The sequence below is a fragment of the Armigeres subalbatus genome, chromosome 1 (assembly GCF_024139115.2).
Source record: "Armigeres subalbatus isolate Guangzhou_Male chromosome 1, GZ_Asu_2, whole genome shotgun sequence".
Classification (NCBI taxonomy): domain Eukaryota; kingdom Metazoa; phylum Arthropoda; class Insecta; order Diptera; family Culicidae; genus Armigeres; species Armigeres subalbatus.
The window spans coordinates 131,158,150-131,173,928 of NC_085139.1; the positions used below are offsets into that span (position 1 = coordinate 131,158,150).

At 37.1% G+C, this 15,779-nt stretch overlaps 1 protein-coding gene across 2 annotated transcripts in view; it reads right to left on the bottom strand.

The window, feature by feature from the left end:
* LOC134205129 (ABC transporter G family member 23) overlaps positions 1-15,779 on the bottom strand; it is a 323,526-nt gene that overhangs the window by 164,367 nt on the left and 143,380 nt on the right. The window lies entirely within an intron of this gene.

A 15,779-nucleotide genomic window follows, 5' to 3' on the forward strand; every position in this document is an offset into this window, starting at 1 on the left:
ATTCTCCAAGATCTGAATGAGTATCATAGTTCTTCATCATATGTTGTGTAGTCTAGCTGGAATTTACTGTTTTTGGATGTTTCTGCATACATTTTTCCATATAAACTATCAACGAGTTTAGCACCGCCCAAACGTTGACCGATTTGGCTGAAATTTTGTCCAGAGCATCAGGGCATCAAATAGAACCGAATAAGACGGCGGCCCATCAAAAAAATTTAACAAAGTTTTTCCCATACTAATTTGAGCCACCCTAACCTACAGTCATGTTCAAGGGAAGCAACGAATGTTCATCTCCAGAAGGAATATGCGATTTGTTCCTAAGCCATTTTTCGAGTGTTTTTACGCAAAAATCACTTGGTGTCAGCCATGTTTCCAAAGCCGCCAACTTCATTCCCCCGCGTCCTCCAGTAGGTGACCATCCTTTAGTTGACGCGCAAACAATAGCCAATATGTGCTGTTCCATGAAAACCTCAACTAATCCTGGACCAGATGGTATCTCAGCATTCGTATTAAAACAATGTTCGAGTAGTCTACCATTGTCATGCCTATGCAACACAACATCGCTTCAAGCTAGAATATTCCCCAATCATTGGAAAAAATCGTATATCTTCAAAAAGGTAGCAAACGTGAGGTTAGCAATTATCGTGGGATAGCTGCTCTATGTGCAATCTCAAAGTTGTTCGAGAAAGTAGTATACAATTTTCTGTTGCACAACTGCAAAGGCTTTATCTCCGAGCACCAACATGGGTTCATGCCAAAGCGGTCAACAAATACCATTCTGATTGTCTACACACCCTTCATCACGCAAGCTCTACAGAAAGGACAACAAGTGACTCCATCTATCGCATTGTTGATATCGATACAGACAGAAGAAGTGTAAATTACGGTCTTACATCAAACTAAAAATTATAGAGTGAAATAGTTTGTAGCGCGAAGTGAAAAATACATCGTATGACGGGTAATAAAATTCCCTATTGAATGCTACATAGTGCATCGAAAAAGACTAAAAATTAGATAAAATATTCTAGTTTTTATTCGAATGTGATACACAACTTTCAGTGAGGTGAAAAAAGCAGCTACCGTCGTAGGCAAACAATAACGACATCTAATCAGCGAAGTTGTCGGTGCAGTGTGATGTTTGCGCCAAAGCAATAAATGCGCCAAATGATAGAGTTTTTTGTTTCGGTGGTTGCGGTCAGGTTTTGCATACAAAATGTGCGGATTTAAACAATGCGGAAGCAACCGCTTTGCGTGAGAATTTATCCCTAAAGTATATGTGCCACGACTGCCGGAAAAAACAAACTTTCTTAAACACAATAATTAGCAAATGTGATGAATTATTGGAAGCAATCAAGAGTATTGACGTCCGTGTTGAGAAAATCGAATTGGAATGTGAAACAAACAGTGTGCAGAAAGCAATACACAAAAGTGAGCAAAATTGGAGTTATTTTTCCAGAAATCTCTTGATATGCAACTGAGTGCATTCAAAAGTTCGATGGATAAATGTCTATCAGTAGAAAAGAAAATTATAAAAAATAATGTTCCTGCGGTAGGCGATTGTCTAGCACGTAGTGATGGAAATCCATCATTCAGCTACGCCGCAATCGCTGGTGGTAGTAGAAACTTAAATGTGAATGATTCAGTGTTGCGTTCTGGTCGTGTTCGTAATAAAAGTGTGTCAACTACAAAATCTGATGGCAATGGCCATACTAATGATAATGTGCCAAAAAACAACAATATCGAGAATATTGCAACGGTTGACAATGATAAACGTTCTAAAACCACAGTCGAATGTATGGTGAGAATCAAACCAGCGTTACAGCAAACCAATCAAAAAACTAAAAAAGAGGTAAGGAATAAAATAAATCCATCCCAAATGGGTATACGGAATGTACGAAACGGTGTGAATGGTTCAATTGTTGTTGAATGTAATACAAAAGTGGAAGCCGAAGGGCTCAGGAAAAAAGTCACAGAGGAATTGGGTAATGGTTACGAAGCTGCAATTGAGCAACCGAAACTACCTAAAATCAAGATAATGAATGTTGGTGATGAGTATGACTGTGATGACTTGAAAGAAGTTTTGAAATCACAAAATGATATTGAGACTATTCAACATTTGCGAATCTTGAAAACAATTAAGCATCGTAGAGGTGTTTTCACTGAATTTACTATAATATGCGAAACAGACCCAGTTACGTTTGAGCAAATCATTAGAAAGGGAAAGTTTACATAGATCTGGACAGATGTAGAGTGACAGAGAGTGTTGATGTCCTGCGTTGCTTCAAATGTTGTGGTTATGGTCATAAATCAAAGGATTGCGTTAATAATCTTCATTGTGCGAAATGTGCTGGAGATCATGACATTAAAGTGTGCTCATCGGACCAGGTTAAATGCACCAATTGTTGTATTTCAAATGAGGAAAGAAAGACAAAGCTAGAGACCAACCATACAGCCTGGAGTTTTGAATGCCCGATCTACCTGAGAAGGCGCAAAATTTCAAGGCAGTACATTGACTACAATAAGTAGCAATCAAGTAGTGCAGCGGAAATTATTTTGTTAAATATTGCTGGGATTACAGCTCACTTTGAGGAGGTTGAAATTCTTGTACAAGAGAAAAAACCAAAGATTATTATGTTAACTGAAACACATTTGACAATTGATATTGATATTAATGAGTACAGTATTAGAAACTATAACATCTGCTGTTGTTTCTCTTCATCGCGACATACTGGAGGAGTAATGATGTATATTCATAACTCTGTTAAATATAGAGAGATTAGCAATACTATTTTGGGTCAAAACTGGTTTTTAGCAATTAAAGTAGTCAAAGGGCTGAAACAAGGATCGTATGGTTTGCTCTATCACTCACCAAATGCGAATGATAACGAGTTTTTAGATTATTTAGAACAAAATTGGCTTGAAAGCGTTTTAGATGAAAACCAGGTGAACTTGATTGCGGGAGACTTCAATATAAATTGGGAGAACCCAAGAGACAGTGATGGCTTGCGCAAAGTTGCACATTGCTATGATTTAGACCAAAAGGTAAAAGAAAAAACAAGGCGTACCAGAATGTCGCAAACAATAATAGATTTAGTTTTTTGTAATGTTAATGAAATTGAAGTGTCGATTGTAAATGATCACAAAATATCTGATCATGAAACATTGGAAATCAATTTTAAAGAAATCGACGACATAGTAGAGGATGTTTTGATAATAAAGTGCTGGAAACAATATTCTAAAGAAGCTTTAGTTGCTCTCCTGAGAAACAAATTACTGAATGATAGTGTTAGACTTTTGGAGGAGAAAGCAGATATTTTATCTACGATTCTGAAGGAAAGTGTTAACCAACTAGTGGTAGTAAGAAAAATAAAATGCAGGTCGCGGAAAAAGTGGTATACATTAGAATTAAAAATTTTCAAATGTCAAGAGATGATGCATATAGAAAGGCAAGTTCCAGTTGGGATGAAGCCGATTGGCATCATTATAAAGTTTTAAGAAATGAATACTCCTATTCTATTAGAAATGCAAAAGCGGAATACACTCAGAATAAAATAGACCAAAATAGAGGTAACAGTAAATAATTGTGGAAAGTTTTAAAGGAATTATGGAACAATAAAGAGAAATCGGCAAACTGTATAAGTTTTAATGGGAAGAACACAGAAAGCAACCAGGAAATTTGTGAGAATTTTAACTCGTACTTTTTAGATAGTATTCAAGAGATTCATAATAGTATAGATGATGTTGCTGCTTCATTTAATGATGACAATAGACAAAGTTTTGAACATTGGGGTGAGTTTAGCCAAATAACTTAAGAAAACCGAAAAAGGCAATTGATCGAATAGATAGTTCGTCAGGTATTGACAACGTAAATTTACAAGTGCTGAAGGACTCATTAGAAGTTACAGGTGAACTATTGTTAGATATTATCAATAAATCTCTAAGAACTGATATTTTCCCAAGTGAATGGAAACAATCAGTTGTTGTACCGATACCTAAAAAGCCTAGGACAACAAAAGCAGACGAATATAGACCGGTTAATATGTTGCCCATTTACGAGAAAGTATTAGAAACTATAATAAAATATCAACTATTGGAGTATTTAAAGAAGGAAGAAATTTTAATTGAAGAACAATCTTGTTTTTGACAGGCACACTCTTGCGAGTCGGCCCTGAATCTAATGTTGTACAAATGGAAAAGAATGATAGAAGAAAAGAGGACGATTGTGGTACTGTTTTTAGATCTCAAACGAGCATTCGAGACAGTTTCTCACTCTATTATGCTAAAAGTTTTGTGCGAATATGGTATTGGAGGAAAAGTCCTTAGCTGGTTTGAGACGTATCTGAAAAGTCGTACACAAGTTTGTAAATACAATGATGCTGTTTCCGTGTCTAAACCAGTGCCGTTAGGAGTACCACAGGGCAGTGTTTTAGGGCCGTTACTTTTTATTTTGTACATAAATGACATGAAGAAGGCTGTCAAAAATTGTGATATTAATCTATTTGCGGATGATACTGTACTATTTATTGGTGAAAAGGACCCATATTTGGCAAGCAGAAAAATCAAATGTGATATTGCTACTTTAACTAAATGGCTAAAATTTAAAAGTTGAAATTGAATATTCAAAAACTAAATTGATGATAATTACCAACAAGAAGCAAATTGACTATGAAGACATGAAAGTCGAGATCGATGGATTTGAAATGGAGAGAGTTGATGAGCTTAAGTATTTAGGAGTTCATATTGGCCATAAGTTGACATTTAAGGAGCATTTAGATAATGTCAACAAAATTGCAAAGAAATACGGAATGCTAGTACGATTGAGAAAACAGTTAACTTTTTGGAGTAAAATATGTTTATATAAATCTCTAGTTGCACCACACAAGGATTATTGTTCATCGGTTTTGTTCCTTGCTAGTGACACTCATTTAAAATATTACAGAAACTGCAAAATAAATTTATGAGGTTTATTTTGAATTGTAACAAATACACTCCTATTCAAGTGATGTTAGACACATTACAATGGCAGTCTGTGAAACAAAGAATTACCTTCAATGTGCTTTTGTTAATATTTAAATTGACAAACAACATGACACCGGAATACTTAACCCATATTATTGTAAGAGGTAGAAATGTACACCGACACACAACAAGACAGGCTGACGATTTGCGGGTGGTTCCATTCACAATGACCACCAATCAAAAGTCAATTTATTACAACGGAATACGACTTATTAATCAGTTACCTTCAGACGTGAAAAATGCAAGATCAGTAATGGAATTTAAAAGAAAATGTACTGTGTTTGTCAGAAATATGTATAGATTAAGTTAAACATTGTATGAATTGTATTATTATAAATTATCTGATGATAAATAAATGAATTACTACTACTACTACATCTATACTGATTTCTCGGCAGCATTTGATAAAATTAATCATAAAATTGCTATTGCCAAATTCGAACGCCTTGGATTTTCTGGATCATTTCTTCGTTGGCTCGATTCGTATCTATGCGACCGTGAAATGGCCATTAAGATATGTAATTCCATTTCAGTTTATTTTCCCGCCACCTCAGGTGTACCGCAAGAAAGTCATTTGGAGCCGTTGATATTTTTGGTTTATCTCAATGATGTAAATATGCAACTTAAACTTTAAACTATACTGGGTCATGACAACGGCGTCCGTGATGCATTAGTTTTACAATCTCAGCTTAAAGTTTTCACTGAATGGTGCGAATTAAATCGCATGGTTCTCAATGCTGATAAATGCTCCATAATTTCATTTTCCCGTAAGCACACGTTAATCGACTTCAATTACAAAATTGGTTCTACAAGTCTAAAGAGAGAATCTGTCGTTAAGGACCTAGGTGTGTTTTTAGACTCTAAACTATCTTTCATGGATCATATCGCTTTCATATCATCCAAGGCTTCAAAAACACTAGGTTTTATTTTTCACATAGCAAAAAAAATTCGATAATATACATTGTCTCAAAACATTATATTGCTCATTGGTGAGGTCTTTGGTAGAATATTCGTGTGTTGCATGGGCCCCTTATTACCGTATATCGCGCATTGAGTCCATTCAGCGGAAATTCGTACGCTTCGCCCTGCGTCGCCTTCCCTGGAACGACCCAAATAATTTGCCCAGTTACGAAGAACGATGCGGACTGATAGGTTTAGAGCTCTTAAGTTCACGTCGTCAGGTATCAAAAGCACTTTTTATTTCTGACCTTTTGCAATCTAAAATAGACTGTCCGTCCATGCTATCAAATTTAAGCATTCATATTCCTACTCGAGAGCTTCGTTCAAGCTCCTTCATTTTCATCAGGGGTGCCCGAACAAATTACGCACGTAATGAGCCCTTTATAGGCATGTGTCGTATATTTAATCAATGTTCTACTGCTTTTGACTTTTCTCTTTCTCCTTCTGCACTTTCTTTTTTTCTCCTAATATTATTTCTCCTAATTTTAGTTTTCTCCTAATATTATCCCCACCTCGCCACACGTAACATCAAAATGAACTGGTTAAATAGATTATAGATGGAATTGTAAATAGAAGTAGTTATATAATAGTTAAGAATAGTAGTATTAAGCTAAAATTGTATCATTTGGAAACATTGTATTGTCTGTTGATATGAAAAGAAGAGGAGGTTTTGCGCCCATTTGAGAAAGAGCGCAAAGTGCTCTACTCAAACGGGCTTTTCCCTGCTCCAAAGAAATAAAGATGTATAGACTAATCAACTTAGTTTAGCGAATTGAGATGATGTCTGTATGTGCGTATTTGTTTGTATATGTATGCTCAAAGCACGTACAAAATTATCAGTTATTCTTAAGCACTTGTCCTTAACCAATTTGTTCGCAAAAAAATGCATTCAACGGCGAAACTTGTTATGAATAAAAATTAATGTGAATTATTGGATATATTTACCTATCAGTGCTATTTTTAATTTTCTTATACAATTTTTTCATATGTAAAACATGTGAAAGGCATCAATACCGTTAGGTGGATGATTCAGACATTTTCTCTTTTATATTATTCCAATTACCACTGGAATCACAATGATAACAAAGAAGGAACATATTATGATTCACAGTTATCGAAATAAACCCTGAAGGGAAGAAAAAAATCCGTAATTAGAACATTATCCACTTCCCCCGCAGTGTTTGATACCTGGGGTAAGTGTAAATTCTTTTAATTATTTGCTTTCTTGGTATTGTATTATAATGGTCACCTGTGATATAAATTCACTGGAAAAAGGGACAATTGGTGCAAATAAGAATTGATTTTATGAATGCAAAAATCGACTTTTTGCGAAACCTAAAATTACAATGATATGGAAATGCTAATATCATCTTCCAAACCTGGACGTACATGTTCATGATAGCATTAGAGGCGAAAGTATAGAATTGATAGTTCCGTTAGGATACGGCAGGCATGAAGAATGTTTTTATAGAGGTCGATTTGAAAGCGAGCGGAGGGCAATATTTGTGATGGAACATATCACACGACCTTCCTTCTGCCAAGCTCCCGTATGAAGGGGGAGGGAAGAATATCAGTGTGGAAGCTGATATATCTCCACTGGCAAAAGGAAGGTGGTTTGACTTGCTCATATGCCATCGCGTGCGGAAGGATTTGCTATCGACGAGTACTGTCTCCAAATTTCTAATATGACATCAGCATTTAGTCGAATAGGATTTTTATTGCACAGTTCTGTTTTCTCATTGCGAACTGTACTAAGATAGTGCGGGTAAAATGAACATCGCTTTAAAAACCCTTTTAAAACATTTAATTTTCAGTTTTTAACCTCATCTTCTTCTTCTTATTGGCATTACATTGACATCCCCCACTGGGACATTGCCACCTCGCTTCTTAGTGTTCATTCAGCACTTCCACAGTTTCTAACCGCGAGGTTTCTAAGCCAAGTTACCAGTTTTGCATTCGTATATCATGAGGGCAGGGATCGACACGAGTGGTACGATATTCACGAAGTCCGTCCAGTTATTTGGGTTGGCCGACGACATAGATATTATGGCACGTAACTTTGAGAGGATGGAGGAAGCCTATATTAGACTGAAAAGCGAAGCTAAACGGATTGAACTAGTCATCAACACGTCGAAGACGAAGTACATGATAGGAAGAGGCTCAAGAGAGGACAACGTGAGCCACCCACCACGAGTTTGTATTGGTGGTAACGAGATCGAGGTGTCTGTCTACTATTAGTCTATATTATTTATCAGATCATAACATCGATGAAGAGTGCCGAAGGCATGACGTGAAAATTGTTATCGGAGACGCTAACGCTCAGGTCAGTAGATAGGACTTTTTCCGTCCCTTAATCGGTAGGGAGAGCCTTCACTCCGCTACCAATGACAACGGCCTACGGCTAGTAGAGGGATGGCCATCAGTAGCACCTACTTTGCACGAAAGAACATCCGAAGGCATACCTGGAGACACCCAAATGGTGAAGCTTGCAATCAGATAGACCATGTTCTGGTTGTTGGGCGCCATTTCTCGGATGTTATCAATTGACTCTGATCACTACCTCTTTGTCGGTAGAATTTGATCACGGTTGTCAACTATATCGAACGAAAGATCACAGCGAACGATGCGTTACAATATCCAGCGATTGTCGTCGGAAGGAGTATCGGCTCAGTACCGCCAGATGCTCGACGAACGGATAATTGCAATCAAAGTTAGCGACAACATCAACGATCTATGGGAGTTGATCCATGGAGCGGTGAACAGCACGAGAAGTGGTAGACCCTGCACAAAGGTGACCCAGGAGGTTGGTTCGATGTGGAGTGTCAGAGAGTGACAGACGAGAAGAACGTTGCCACCAGCCGGATATTGGTGTCGGGTACCCAATCGAATAGAGATCGATACAAGGAAGCAAGAGCAGCCGAAAAACGAACCCACCGCAAGAATAAAAAAGAGTACGAAGAACAAGTTATTAGTAAGGCGCATGAAAAAATGGAGCAGAACGATATGCGGAGGTTTTATGAGTCTGTCAATGGCGTGCGGAGAAAGACAGTGCCATCTCCCGTCATGTACAACGACCAAGAAGGGAATTTGCTGACTGGTAAAACACTTCGAGATTTTGTTGAACAATGAAAGTGTCGGTGCATCGACGAACAGAATAAATATTAGCGACGATGGACAAGCTGTGGAGTCGCCTACACTAGATGAGGCTAGAAAAGCAATTAAAGAGCTGAAAACAATAAGGCTAAAGGGAACGGCCAGCTCCCGGCTGAACTTTTCAAACATGGCAGTGAGCATCTTTTTGAAGTTCTGCACCATATTATGTCGAAAATATGGGAAGACGAGGAATTGCCTGCTCGGTGGTTGTACGGCCTCATTTGCCCTCTCTTTAAGGAAGGGCACAGACTGGAGTGCGCCAATTACCGAGGAATAACCCTTCTTAATTCGGCGTGAAAAATTATGTCCCGTATTCTGTTCAACAGAATGAGACCGCTTGAAGAGTCCTTCGTCGGTGAATACCAAGGAGGTTTTCGTGAGAGCCGATCAACGACGGACCAAATATTTACCCTGAGACAAATCCTTGTTAAATTCCGGTAGAACAACATGCAGACACATTATCCGTTTATTGATTTCAAAGCGGCGGAAAAATGAATTGAATTATGGCAAATTATGCTAGAACATGGTTTTCCAGCGAAACTGATACGGCTGATTCGTATAACGTTGGACGGATTGAAATCAAGTGTAAGGGTTGCGGACGAAATATCGACATCATTTGTTACCTTAAATGGATTGAAGCAGGTGATTCACTCTCGAATCTAATGTTCAATATAGCGCTCGAGGGAGCGATTAGGAGAGCTGATGGTGTGCAAAGAAGCGGTACCATTATCACAAGATCGAATATGCTCCTAGGACTAGCGGACGATATCGGACGATACCGTGAAAGAGGCTTTTACGCCTTTTAAGAGGGAGACAGCGAGGATTGGACTCACTATCAATACCAGCAAATCGAAGTACATGGTCGCTGCCAATTTCATTAGTTCATTAGTGGTGGTGGTAGTGAAATGGTGCTGGATGATGAAAAATTTGTAGTGGTAAAAGAATTAGTGACGCGCGATAATGATTACGGACCTGGTAACCAGCTCCGTAGTCTGCAAACGAAGACAAAATTCGCACTGTATACTACTCTAATTCCGGTGGCTTATGTCCATGAAACATGGATGTTAAAGGAGGCTGATCGTATAGTTTTCGGAGTGTTTGAGCGTAAGGTGCTGCGAACAATACTCGGCGGTAAACAGGAGAACGGTATCTGACGGCGTCGCATGAATCACGAAATAATAAATAAAACAATGAAATAATGAAAAGGTCTATATAAAGGAATATCATCAAGAATGGAGATGGAAAACTCGTTAAATCTTAACTGGTATGTATGTATTGCTTTTGTGAACATTTTCAGACTTTGGGACCGTGTTTTTTTATCAATTTTCAAATTAAAGTAATACTTATTAAACAACAGCAGAACGAACCCTGCGTTGCCCAGGTTTGTTTAGGTTTGTTTATACGTTTTGCGATCAAAATGTCATTTTTAGAGTTGACTGCGGCCCGCATTCTAGTTCATTTTTTTTGCAATCTTATTAAATTTCTTTACAATTCACCCTGATATTGTATTTTGGCAATGTTTTTTATCTTTCCCATTAAATTTACCAACTTTCTATATATATATATATATATATATATATATATATATATACAAACACTGCTGATCTCAATGCGAATCGATTAGTGAGAGTATCTTGCAAATCGGGCATCCGTTCGTGAGTTATAATGCCTCAAAGGAAATGCAAACTCATTTCTATTAATAGAAAGAAGAAGAAGAAGAAGAAAAGAAAGAAGATATTCATCTTTACTCTTTTCAAATAAACTTTTATTGACATAAACCACAATAATGTTCGGCCAATAATAACAATGGGTTGATGTCTTGGTGTCATTTTTTTTTTAATTTTTCGTATCTACCAGCACAATTCTGCAGACAAGGTTTCTAAGTTGAGAAGTTATAAAAACTGGAGCAAGAATATTACTGTAACATTTGTATTTAATCTGAACTACGACGCAGTAATACGAGATTGCGAGATTTTTGGTTCAACCTGAAAAGACATAATTTCAATTCTTCAAACCGCCTCCTTCAGCATGGTATTGTATCAGCAGGAAAAAAGTTTCAGCAAATATATTATTTTTCGAAAACAGCAAACATTTCTTTGTTTGACCTATTCTTCGGAAGTGTCTAAAATCCATGTAGCGCAATCATGTTATAGTTCAATCGAAACAACTTGAAGTTAACTCATTTGCATGTGAAAATATCAAATGTTACCAAGGTTGAAAATAGTAAATTCTTCGAAAGCCAGAAATTATTTTTTGGAAGATCAATCGAAATTGAATCGTTCGGTTTGATACAAGCCAAAGGCCACCGCTAGCAAGGACGAATAAACGAATAAGGAATCGCACATGAGATGTTATTTATCCATTTCTCAAACAGTACCAGTCGTAAGTCGTAACTGTGACAAAATTCGTCGATTCAGCAAGTATTATTATAGTAAGCAATATTATTTTGTATATCTCACTCCATGTTCGGAGCCACTGCACTGCTTAGTACGTGGTGTGCGCGAGAGAGTGAAACAACCAGCCAGGCAGTACATACGTACCGCGAGTTCAACTGTAGCCTATGTTGGGGGTTGCAAAAACCTGAATGAAAAAACGTATGGCCTCAGCTTTAATTTGCTGGAAGAACTTTTTGCTTCTTGAATGTGGATCTGGCTTCGAGTGTTGTCGTGAAAAACTTTGTACAGATGCTGAAATTTTGTTTAGGCTCCAACTTAACTCGGCAAACGAACAAATGATGAATCATTTGAGTTTGAAATGTTCTATTTTACGGCCAAACTGTATTTGTAAAAACTTTTGAGATGAAGTGGGGATCCGGATTTACGCATCCTGATAGCATATTTTTGAACAAATTGAATGGTGCCCGTAATAAACAATTCCAAATTTATTTTGTCATATTTATATACCATTCCGTTATGAATAAGGAACCATTATGTTGTCGAAACAAACAGTTTGTCTCACATGCAATGCCACCATTATGGTTGGTCTTTGAACAACAAGCGTTGTGTAACTAATCTACCTCAAGTATCTTCAGATTTGTGTGAATTTTACTAAAATATTGCATCGGGATTTAATCCAAAATTTTTTTTTTTTTTTTCAAAAGAAATCGTTAAACCAGTGCTAACAATATTTTTTCTGTTTCCATGTTCATATAATTAAATGTTCTTCTTCTTCTTCCTCAGTTTGGTTCTAAACCACTTCGGTGGCATAGGTAGATCATTAGACTGTCAAAATCTTATATTCGCTCAACCGTAGAATGGTATTGCAACATAATAATTAGTATTTCGTTAAGTGTGATTCAGCAATGAATCCACGTCATTTTATTGAACCACACAAAAATTAAGAACACATCACCACCCTCCAGTTGGCATCATCGCCAAGATAGAGATGCCAACCTAGATGACTGTTTTGCCCATGCAAAGGTCGATAGCCCACATACCTCTCGCTTACATATCTGTCTCTCAGCTTGACCACGCTGCTTATCCGCGCACCATAATTCAACATTTGCCGTGTGCCTAATAGCTTCTACCCTTGTGGGGGTTGGAAAAACCTACCGTCGAACACTTGACTGAACTCGAGTGACGAAAACAAACCCCATCAGATGCCAACGCCGAAGGGTTGTTTTTGTTGTCTTCCATGAGCGTGTCGGTATAGTTTGAAAGAGAGTTGGTATGGAAAGATGTGTGCAGCCGCAACCGAGACTAGTAAAGAAACTGTAGCCTCAGTATTGAAATATATTGTTTTTGCAGAAACACGTTCAGAATGTCATTAATGGCTTGCGTTATCCATTAGCGCAAAATTTTATGCAGCTTCTAATGTCCGACATTCTTAGTTCTTCTTCTTCTTCTTCGCATCGTCATTACATCCCCCACTGTGACATTGCCGACACGCATCTTGGTGTTCATTCAGCACTTCCACAGTTATTGACTGCGAGGTTTCTAAGCCAAGTTACCATTTTTGCATTCGTACACGATGATACTTTTATGGCCAGTGAAGCCGAGAAAATTTCCAACCCGAAAATTGCCTAGACCGGTCGAACCCTTGCTTTGTAGCCGCGCATCTTACCGCACGGCTAAGGAAGGCCTCTGACATTCTTAGTTACAACAGCTAGATTTACGAGGACGACAGAAGGTTGTAAAATAGAATCGTAAATTTCAATAAGTACATCTGCCAAATAAAAGTTTTGAGCTTGTTATTTAGTAAGCGATAATAGCATTTATTTAAGTTTCTTGTTGACGCATTTCGCGACAACTCGAACAAAAGTTGACAGCACCTTCTCAGCCAGTATACCTAGTTTTGTTTAACCGAAAAATGACTAATCCTGCAAAGGTGTTGTGTACGTGCTTATAAAAAAAATTAGTCACATTTTCGAAAATATTGGAAAAAAAATACTAACTGAGTTCTCCACTTAAAAAAACTTGAAAGACAATTTACAAAAAAATGATTTGAATGAAATACATAGTAGCACAAAATAGGTTAAAATGCTTACCCGGGAATTCCAAAAGACTGCTTGTGGAAATTCCGAGATGATCCTATGAAAGTGTATAATTTCTCGAGGAAATATCGAATGTCCTGAGGAAGTTCCAAAAAAAAAATGTGAAAATTTGAAAAAACATCTAAAAAAGAATTTCCCGTGGGATTTCCAAGAAATTTCAAGTGAAAAATCCGATCAATTTCCCGTGAAATATCTTGAAAAGTTTTCAGTTGAAATTTGGTTGGATTTCCCGTGAAAATTCGGAAGTAATTAATTACATATTCTATTTCATGAATACTTAGAACAGCTTAACAAATACCAATATTTTCCTAATTAGACTTAATATTGGCAGTTTCAATCAATTTTGACCTGAAGATTTTGAGTATGTCAAAGAGGTTTGTGGCAGAAGTTCAAAAAGTTTCAAACCCTCTGATACTAAAAGAAGGAGAATAATATTTAGTACATTTTATTGCAATACTATTGTATGAAAAACATCCATAGTGTTGTTAGTTTTTGTAATATTACGGAACGCATTTGAAACACGCTAGATTCACAGTGTGTCATTAGAATTATAAGAAAACTTTCTTGTTCCGGGTAATTACAATTGTCCATCACAATGAGAATTAAGACTCATCAAATCCTAGCATCAATTTCCGGCGATTGATTCAACAGTGATTTACATACTAATTTCCTTATCAATCATTTCATTATCATAAAGATCCATGAAAACTACATTTCATCATAACCTTTTTGTACAAGTCTCACTGCACTAATCAATTGGTCTGGCGCTACGATTCTCCAACAAAAAAAAGTCACACCTGATTGCTCATCATTAACTGATAAAGAAAGTGTTTCCCACTGAACAGTGAACAGTCAGCATTACACCGGTAGATCGCGTGCAGCATCTTCGCTACCGAGATAACAATAATGGTTCGAATGCGGTGATTGTATCACACACCGTCGGAGAACAGTTAGGAACCGGAATACAATCAGTGTTGGATGTTTGTGTATTTATCAACGGAGGTGCAACTAGATGATTGATTCGGAAGTTTGATGCTATCAGTGTTGGCACAGCTATCATAGCGACCGGCACAGTAGGACGCGTGTTGCTTATATTGACTGAATAGGAAAGTGATGATATAACCGAAAAAAAGTTGTTTATTTGCGTAGGCACGCAACTGTACCGTAAGATTTTAGCACATATTATCTCATCTTGACAGTGAGAATCCCGCTCCAAAAACAATCGTGCGGAATCAACGAGCTGATTTTATTTATACACAAGTCAAGGAAAGATCGTTCTATTCATTTAGTTCCTGTTCATGCAAATACGCATATTTCAACCAGAACTCGTCGACAAGTTGATTTCCTAAATCACCAATATGTGCCTCAACTACGAACATTGAAAACAACTTTTTTAAAGAGTTGGTACAATCAGCAAGTTAAAAAAAAGTATTTAGGGTTAAATTGTTTTTGTAGAGTCTATTTTATCGGAAACAGTAAACTTTACCCGAAGTTCATGAGACACAGACTTAAAAGTGAAGCAATTATCTCGAAACCATATTTATGTCCACTTTTCGCGTCCGAAAACATGTTTTTTTTAAACGTTGTAAATTTTTCAATTTTTGACAGAGTAAAAATAAATCTAGTTCGATTACAAAAAATTAATCTGAGATTAAGAAACACATAGAATTTGTTCTAGCTCCATTCGTCTATAATGTCTGCCGATCAGCAGGTTGTCGTCGGAAGTGCCCCTGATGTAGCGGCCGAAGGAGTTGTCCAAGGAAGGCAAAAAACAATTTACGCGGCCTGCAAAAGGCATAATAAGCATATGCCTAGACCAACATTTGAAAAGGGCGTAACAGCCAAAATTTATTCCTTCTGATTCCTCGTCTACATATAAAGCTATATATGAAGACAAAGAATCAGAAGGAATAAATTTTGGCTGTTACGCCCTTTTCAAATGTTGGTCTAGATGTATTCCATTTTCTCATGCTTATATAATGGTTCTCTTAAATGAACAGATGTTCCACAAATCATGCTTCCTGGAAATTCCTTGGTCAACATATTACCTTCATTTGAATTTTTGCCAATCTATTAATTAAATTTAATAATCCTCCCTTAGGAAACATACCATCAATTTGCTTACATACTAAAATCAAAGTAAAAACATTCCTGC